This window comes from Lolium rigidum, chromosome 4 (assembly GCF_022539505.1).
Source record: "Lolium rigidum isolate FL_2022 chromosome 4, APGP_CSIRO_Lrig_0.1, whole genome shotgun sequence".
Lineage (NCBI taxonomy): Eukaryota > Viridiplantae > Streptophyta > Magnoliopsida > Poales > Poaceae > Lolium > Lolium rigidum.
Genome location: NC_061511.1, coordinates 250,480,224 through 250,490,076, shown reverse-complemented (window position 1 = coordinate 250,490,076; position 9,853 = coordinate 250,480,224).

Genomic DNA, 9,853 nt, shown 5'->3' with positions numbered 1-9,853 from the left:
CGGGATCCGGAGATCCATAATGGCTCCCACATATTCAACGATGACTTAGTGATCGAATGAACCATTCACATACGATACCAATTCCCTTTGTCACGCGATATTTTACTTGTCCGAGGTTTGATCATCGGTATCACTCTATACCTTGTTCAACCTCGTCTCCCGACAAGTACTCTTTACTCGTACCGTGGTATGTGGTCTCTTATGAACTTATTCATATGCTTGCAAGACATTAGACGACATTCCACCGAGAGGGCCCAGAGTATATCTATCCGTCATCGGGATGGACAAATCCCACTATTGATCCATATGCTTCAACTCATACTTTCCGGATACTTAATCCCACCTTTATAACCACCCATTTACGCAGTGGCGTTTGATGTAATCAAAGTACCTTTCCGGTATAAGTAATTTACATGATCTCATGGTCATAAGGACTAGGTAACTATGTATCGAAAGCTTATAGCAAATAACTTAATGACGTGATCTTATGCTACGCTTAATTGGGTGTGTTCATTACATCATTCATATAATGATATAACCTTGTTATTAATAACATCCAATGTTCATGATTATGAAACTAATCATCTATTAATCAACAAGCTAGTTAAGAGGCTTACTAGGGACTCATTTGTTTGTTTACATAACACACATGTATCAATGTTTTGGTTAATACAATTATAGCATGGTATATAAACATTTATCATAAACATAAAGATATATAATAACCACTTTTATTATTGCCTCTTGGGCATATCTCCAACAGCTCGCGCCGCTGTCGCCGACCGTCACGCGCGAACAACGCCTCATCATCGCGAAGCGCGACGAGCGTCTCCGCCTCGAGTGGGCGCGGCAGTTCCGGAGGACGTCGCCGCGATGAAGACGTTCTACGCGCAGAAGGAGGAGGAGAAGGCGGCAGCGGCAAAGAAGAAGAAGGCGGACAGCGACCAGCGTCGGCAGCAAGGAAGGCGGATAGGGCGGAGAAGGTCGCGAGAAAGGCGGAGGAGAAGAAAAACTGTGCCGGGCTGTCCACGATCGTCCTCTCCTCCTCCTCATCCTCCTCCTTTGAGTGGACATCCACTCCGGTGTTCGACACCACCCACTCGTCGGATTTCGTCTGGGAATCGGAGTAGATTAGGGTAGTTTTCAAATAAATGTCGTTGTAGCGTCGAACTTTCTAATATATTTCGTATTTTCAGTTAATTTTTTGTGTTTTGTTTAATCTATTTCGTACCAAAAACGATTGAAATAGTTGTTTGCGCCACGCTGCATAATACAGCGTCCAACGGAGGAACGTTTTACGCGCCAGAGCACGCGCTGCATAATACAGAGTCCGGCTGGGGAAAAATTAGAGCAGCGCGCGTCAAATGTTTACAGCGCGCCCGATTTTTAGCAGCGCGCGTCAAATGTTTACAGAGTGGCCGGTAGCCGGTAGTGATCTTGTTGGGCGAACAGTAAGGTAATCGGAGCGATGCAGCAGAACCTTTTTTTCTCTCAGAAAGACAGCGATGTGGCAAACCAGAACTGACATCAGAGAGTGTACTGCGATTTGATGAACTCTAGAAATTCATCACACACCAGTAGTGTTGAGCACGAGCAGTCCGAGGTTCCAAAACTGCTTGATTCTGTCTTATTAAGACCGTAATACTGATCTTGGATGTTACGGACCAACTTGTCAAAAGTCTATAACTAGGACAGAGTCATTTCGACAAACGAGCATGCCAGAAAAGCTGTATGTTTGGAAGCAAACTATTTTTAATGTTTTCTCGAAATACTATGGTTTAGTATTAAAATACTACTCCAGTTCAACACACTTTTATGTGGTTGGCTCTAACAAATAATACAGTTTTGAAAACCATGACATCATCAGAACTGTTGTTTTTGGAGTTCGGAAAACGTGGCCCAACCCTCTGTGTTTTCCAAAACTGAGACAAGAAGAAAAACTGAAGTATTGCATTGTCAGCAATGGATTACTATGGCTTTCATATACTTTGGTTTATTTTAAAAAAATGAAGTTCCAAACAGGGCCTATAAGTGTTTTCAGAATGTAACATCAGCCGATTGTTTCTAAAAACATCAGAAGGTCGACACATGGTAACAAGAATCCAGATTGGCCGTCTATCATGCACCGGTATCTTTTAGACTACATGTGCTAAACAGGTGCTACAGGATGTCCATCACCACACAGAAAATGGAGAATCAGATCTCCCCAAGAATCAAAGACGCATTACACCTCCATCCCTACTACAGAGAATCCATACCCTTCTCGTAGTGGGAATGCAGGATCGCGCCCGCTTCATTCCACCCTCCATGCTGTTCACGATTCTATCCATCAGTAAAATTCCCCACCTGAATTTTTTATACCGTCTTCCCGACTTGAACATGCCAATCAACATCTCCCCACACGATTGCAATTACGCAGCCCAATCAGCCCAATCGAAGGCACTCGAGAAGCGATAAACTGCACATAATGCTCACGCCCAAAGGCTAATCCCTTAGCCACCTGATCTGATCGCATTGTCATCTAGTGTTGAGGCCACTCCCGCCAAATCAAGATAATGCCACTCTTCTGCTGTTATTGTGCACAGTCACACCTCTAGGGAGACATCCATGTTTTCTATTGGCCTAGGGTCTGGGAGAATGATTACCGTGCACCGGATAATTCAATCATTTCTTCCACCCATGCATGCCCACGGAGCAAACCACCTTTATAGTATGATTTTCCTGCAAGAAAGATGGCCGATTCATTTCACTATCAGCTATGTGCATTCCAGCGTCAAACACATAAATGAATGAGCATGACAGATCTACATAAAAGAATTATTCCTACCATGTCCCATCCATATAGGCGAGTGGTGACGGTGGAACTTCAATGTGAAATGGGTGGTTTGATCCACTGAACTTCATAGTTCATTTTAAAGTTCCTTGGTTGTATTCACTCTTCAGTAATCTGACTTCCATTGACACTTGACAGACCAAATGCATATCTAGTGCAAATGTAAATGGGTAAAATTTGAAACAAATTTTAACATCAAGAGCACAGAAATACATAGACGGATTGTCATACAAAGGGTTTTCATGTTCTATAGTATTGTTCTACCCTATTCGTTGCTCGAAGATTAATCCACCACTGGAGTTCTACAATTCTGGCTAGGACCTCCAATGCAAAACTGATACTCCAACAGTGTAGTAGATTAATCCAACAGTGGAGTATATATTCTTCTGGTAACTTTACAAAATATCTTATCTCACAGATACTCAAAGGCACCTCTAGAACTTTGTTAACCCCATGAGATACAAGTGGCAGATAGGTCACTATTAAAATTGTAATAAATCATCAAGAGTTCAATTTTCAATGTAAAAAAAAAGATAAATAAGGAGCAAATGTCCATACTGAAGAAACTAGAGCGAAAGGCCCCAGAACAACCCCGCAAAAAGAAACCCATAAACTATTATCTGCAGCAATTATAAAGAAAAGGTTCAAACAAAAAGACAGATGTTCCTGTCAAAAAAAGACAGATGTTTAACAGCAATATAAAAGTGGACGAGATACCTATGAAGAAAGATTCCACTATCATCATCAGTACAGAAACATTCATAACAGGCGGATGCAGTGGGGAAGGTGAACAAAAGTGCGAGCTCACCAGTTACAAAAATGTAGACGAAATTTTTAAAAGCAAATGTGCGATAGTAACAACCAGTCAGCAACTAACCAAGAAGAAACCATAAATACTGATTTAGTGAACACGAAATGTGGTGCAGCAATAAAAAATATGCCCATTCACAAAAATAGATGTATAATATGCAAACAAGGATCCAACACGTCTGATCACAAACAGCAGCCATACGAGATCTGCCAGCACCCAGAAGAGAGACAAAGAGCTGTGATAGTACGAATAGACGGACTGATAACAACAGTACACATAAGGAAGGGTTGTGAGTGATCTAGTGTTATGAATCAATCACTCTGTCCAACAAGAATTCATCGAGGTAAATGGGAGCAAGGAAACACAGCCTGCATGAATGCACCATCACCTCCGCATAGGGATGTTTATCACCATTGTGCATTTAAACGGTAATATGCCACAATGCAGATACTAATGGTTTGACCGTGTGCCCATGCAAAAGGTGTTATCTGCGATCATTTCAAAATGGTGTGATAAATTTCAACACATGCTAATTCAGCAGTCTTCAATGCTGGCACTAGAGCGTGTCTCGAATGGATCGATAGAGAAAATTGAATAGTAGAACCATATGGTAACGACAAGCATTATAGTGGCAGTGGCAAGTGAGATGGAAGTCGTAGGAAGTAGAAAGAAAGGCAGAGCAGAAGCAGACAGAGATGGACCTGCCAAATGAGCAGGCCCACCTGTCATTTTTATCTCATCCACAGAGTGTGCTTAGACCTTGCCAATGGAAAGGGAGCACCATTTGAGCTCAATCTAGGTCAGTATTTTTCCATCCATTAATCATCATCGGGCCAACAGAAAATCCAAGCAATAAGAGAAAATATTGTACAATAAGAGGGCAATTTGTACCTACATCAGGTAAAAGAAAGGGAAACAACAACAGCACAATCCACGGTATAGAACCGGTATCAGGAGATCAAATTTTGAAACACAAACCATAAACAGTATACAACTAAAAACCACTAACAAACATCAAAGGGAGAAACCAGCAATGCTTCAGACACTTCAAAAGCTTCACCCCAGTAAAGGGTTATCACTTGGAGATTGGAACTCAAATGCAAGCTGATTTACAATGTTGATCTCTTATAATATTTTTCAGGCCAAGCATCCAAGGTTTTATTCTCCTGAGGGGCCAGCGCCCGGCAAGTGAAACAAGGTACTCAAATAACCAAAGCAAAGCGGAGAGCCAAACAATGAAGGTAGAGGAAATGCAATGAACAAAACAAACAAATCTAAACGGTGACCAGATGATACCACAGAAAACGGGCAAAACTGAAGAAGCGAAGCGAGACTGCGACTGTGATGCAACATCTGGACATAAGAGACAGCAATGAAAACAAAGGTTTCCAATCAAACCAACAGAGTCAGATCTTGGAAGATGTCAATGAAAATTTTAGCGGTAAGTTATATTGGTATGGAAAGGAAGCAACGTGACCTCAGGTGTCATAGATCTAGCATTTACTGATGGCACACCAAATGATGTTCTGTTTGTCCATAAGAACATGTGCAATGGTTGATCTGCTTCTAAAAACTGCTGCACACTCCCATGCACCCACACACGTACACCATCTCTGCATTTTCAGTTTTCATCATTGGGCAGTACACTATAGAAGACAATACTTCTATGACAACCCACCACCATCCAAAACAGAATGAACCATAGTTAAAATAAAAAAATTAATGCAAGCTACACCGCAATTAGGATCTTAACCGGGGCAAGATGTAATATGAGGTTTCACAAAGGGACGCAGGAAAAAAATAAAATGTAACAGAACAATAAAATAGATGCAAGACATTTGATCAATAATAGCCTAGCATACCACTTTTACTACAAGAGAGTTTGATTCCAATGAAAAATACTGAAAAGTATGGCCCTCGGATTTCAGTTTCATCAAAGGCTAACATAACGGGCTACAAAGCTGGCATTGGGCGTGTATTGGTGGATCACTAGATGTGACGAGGCAATGGCATCGACAATGACTACAACCGCAGCTGTGGCGGTGACTCATGAATCGGGAAGAGGAAACGGCAGATGGAAAGTTTTTATGTTTCATATGACAGATGTCACAACAACAATAATAACAAAAATAAATAAATGATGCAAACATATGAAAATTATCCTCATATGGATTGGTTCTATATGGCAGCGTGTGATTCCCAAAGTGTGCTCAATAGTATAACCATAGCAATGGCAACCGCGGCGGTGGCAGGTGAGATGGAAAGAATAGGAAGAACAAAAAGGAGTCAAAGCTGAAGCAGGGAGATATAGACCTGCCACATGAGCAGACCCGTCTGTCATTTTCATTTCCGTGCTTCAGCGCCAAGACCATAAAGGCCAGCAACAAAAAAATAGTACAAAAGCAGCAAAAAGACTAACAGTGCCATCTGTACCTGATCAGCTAACAGAAAGGGAAACAGCAACACCACAATCTGGGGTACAGAAATGGTATAAGGACACCATGGAGAAATTTGACGCACAAAACATAAACATCATACAACTATAAACAACTATAACACATCACAGAGAGAAACCAGCAATACTTTGGCCACTTCAAAAGCTTCCTCCTAGTAGAGGACCAGAGGGTTGCCACTTGGAGATTGGAACTCAAATGCAAGACAATGGAAATCTCTCATAATAACCATCAGGCTAAACACCAAAGCTTTTACTCCACTGAGGCTAGCGCCCAGAAAGTGAAACAAGGAACTCAAATAATCAAAGCAACAGAAAAGGTACTTGAAAGTGGAAACACAACAAAGAAATCAAGAAAGCAAACCTAATCATAATAAGATGAAATAACAGCAAATGGACAAAACTGAAGAAGTGAAGCGACAATGATGCAAAATCTGAACACAGGCAAATGAAGACTTCACATCAAACCAACAGTCATGGAATATCTAACTGAAAGTAAAACCAAAAGAAAGTACACTGGTAATTAGTGTAAGTTATGAAAAAGAAGCATCATGCCCTCAGGTTTCATAGATGTAGCATTCACTGGTGGCACGAGAAATGATCTTCCACTTGTCCATAAGGGCATGTACAATGGTTGAACTGTTGTTGTTGCTGTTGTTGTGCTACATGCACAAGTGCGCATGTGTGCAGAGAGAGAGAGAGAGAGAGAGGACAACGAGTAGAAGATCATGTCCACGTGCCATCTCTACATTTTCAGGTTTCATCATTGGGCAATATTATAGAAGCCATAATACTTCTATCGACTATCCACCATCCAAAACAAAATGAACCGTCACAATATACTAAAAATAGAAATTCTTGACAAGCCACAGATACCATGAAGTTTCGCAAAGAGGCGTAGAAAAAAATATGATGACCATGATTTTTGAGTCGCGACTCAAAAGTGAGTCGCCAAGGCAGCGACTCAGTATATAGTCGACCAAAGTCGCTGCATAGTCGCGAGTCGCCGTGATTTTTGGAAAAAGACTCGGCGACTATACAGCGACTCAAAAACCATGGTGATAACACAACAAGAAAACATATGCTCGAAGACATTTGATCACTAAATGCTTAGCCTGACACATTTCCTACAAAAGATCTAACCTGCATTCAAGAATGGCAAATGGAAAAAATTCTTGATCGAATGAGTAGAGGAGACGATGATGGTGACGATGACAACGACCGCAGCTGTGGTGGTGACATGTGAGCTGGGAAGAAGGAAAAAAATATAAAGCTGCCACATGGGCAGGCCCATCTGTCAATGGCAGATACCTCAGCGCCTCCGATTCCTAGTCACGCATACCTCAGCGCCTAGAAAAGATAAGCCATCACTTCATTAGCCATTTCAGGAGCTTCAACCTTGCAAATGCAAGGGCCTGCCCTATTTCAAGCTAAAATATGAGTGAATCTATGTATCTATCCATGCATGCATGGGGTTTGGTCATAATCATATCCGGACAAGGGAAAAGATTCACCCTAGTAAACAGATACAAGCCGACAACTTGGGGGTTGGAAGACAAATGCAGGCTGATTTACAATGGTGATCTCTCATAATAAACGTCAGGCCAAATACCAAACATATACTCCATCAAGGCCAGCGCCCAGCAAGTGAAAAAAAAGGTACTCAAATAACCAAAGCAAACCAACAAACAGAAAAGGTACTGGAAACGTATGAACAAATCAACAGAGCAAACCTAATTATAACCAGATGAAACCAGATAAACAATAAGTTCATTGGCAGATAAAACTGAAAATAAGACGCCAAAGCAAATGATGGGTTCACATTCTGGAAGATGAAGATGAAAATAAATCAATCAATAATAAGTTCATTTGTAATGTGTGTAAGGTATGAAAGGAAAGCATCATGCCCTCAGGTATCATAGATGTAGCATTCATTGATGACACAGGAAACGATCTTCAATTCACCCATAAGGGCGTGTACAATGGTTGGCCTGCTGCTGCTGTTGCTTCTGCATGCACAAGTGCACACGCTTAAAGAGAGAGAGAGAGAGAGAGATGTTAGGGTTAGGGTTGGGGTAGGAGGACGAGGAGAAGATCATGTCCATGTGCCATCTCTACATTTCCATTTTCATCATTGGGCAAATACATGATAGAAGCCAATACTTCTATTGACTATCCTCCATGCAAAACAAAATGAACCATCACAGTTACTATAAGATATTAATTGCAAGCCACACACTCGGGGGTCTTGACTGGGGCAAGCTGTAATATGAAGTTTAGCAAAGAGACAAGCGAAAACAAAACGGTAACAGAAAGGAAAACACATATACAAGCCATTTGATCACTAAATGGTTAGCATGCCACATTTACTACAGAAGAACTAACCTGCATTCGATAATGGCAAATGAAAAGTTCAGGATTTACGACATGAAACAACAATGAGGGAAAAAATAGAGAATATAAATGCAGGAAGGATGATCCTAAGATGTACACAAACTAACCGTCAAAGCGTGTTCTTATGCCATCATATCTTAAGACACGAGAAAGGGATGTGAGCAAATTTTGTGCCACCGATGGATCCCTCTATTCATCAATGATTCATCGAGCCCACGCCATTTCTTCAAACACTAGCCTAGATCTTAGCGAAGAGACCATGACAGCGAAACAAGAGAGGCAGAAATGCATACCCCCAAAGTAAACCCTGCACAATCTCCGACACACTGTAAGGCACCACATGACAGTAGCATACCATAAAAACACAATGTGCACGCTGGCGGTGTTTGCAATGAACCAAAGCAGAAGAGAACAGTCCAATGGGAATATCAGAAAAGTTTGTGTAACAATATGGCCCTCAGATTTCAGTTTCATCTCAGGCTAATGCAGCGGGTTTCAAAGCTGGCACTGGGACATGCATTGGGGGGATCAGTAGAAGAGGAGATGGCGATGGCGATGGGGACAGACGACCACAGTTGTGGCGGATCTGTCAGAGGGGTCAGCTAGAGATGCTCAAATGCCGCAGCGCCCAGAGGCAAGTTTCATTGTGGAACGGAGGTAGTACATGTACATCCGATCCCCCAGCACGCATGCCTCAGCGCCCAGAACAGAGAAGCCAGCGCTGAATTAGCCATTTCAGGAGCTCCAGCCTCGCAAATGCAAGGGCAGGCCCCATTTCCGAGCTCAAATCTGAGCCGAACTATCAATCTACCCATCCATGGATGAGGGATTTCATCGAAATCATCATCGGGCCACGGGCAAACAAGAGAACATACATCACGTTACAAATGGACCAAACAAACTGAGAAACCAAACCTACACCGAGATCGATCAGATCGAAGCATCAAACAGAGGAACCAAAACTACACCGAGATCGATCGATCAGACCGAACGAACCGATGAGGAAAATAGCCGTAGGAGAAGGGGCATGAGGTTGAGAACTTCCCGTTGAAGCGGAGGACCCGATTCCGGCGGCGAGCGAGCGAGCAGATCTGAGCCATCCCGGCGGTGGGCGGAGAAACCCAAAGCCCTCCGCAGAACTTTTGATGCGTGAAGCCGAAAAAATAGGGCCGAAACAACGCGGCGCATAAGCTTCCTGGCCGATAGTTGAACTTTAAGGGCTAACAGGCCGGCATTGTTGATCGAACTATGGGCTAAATGCACAAGCCGGCCTTTAGTTTTTGTAGGCCGCTTGCTATATGGGTTTTCACTCGTTTGCCTATTTTTGGACTAATTTTTTTTAGATCATTGACTAAATTGACCA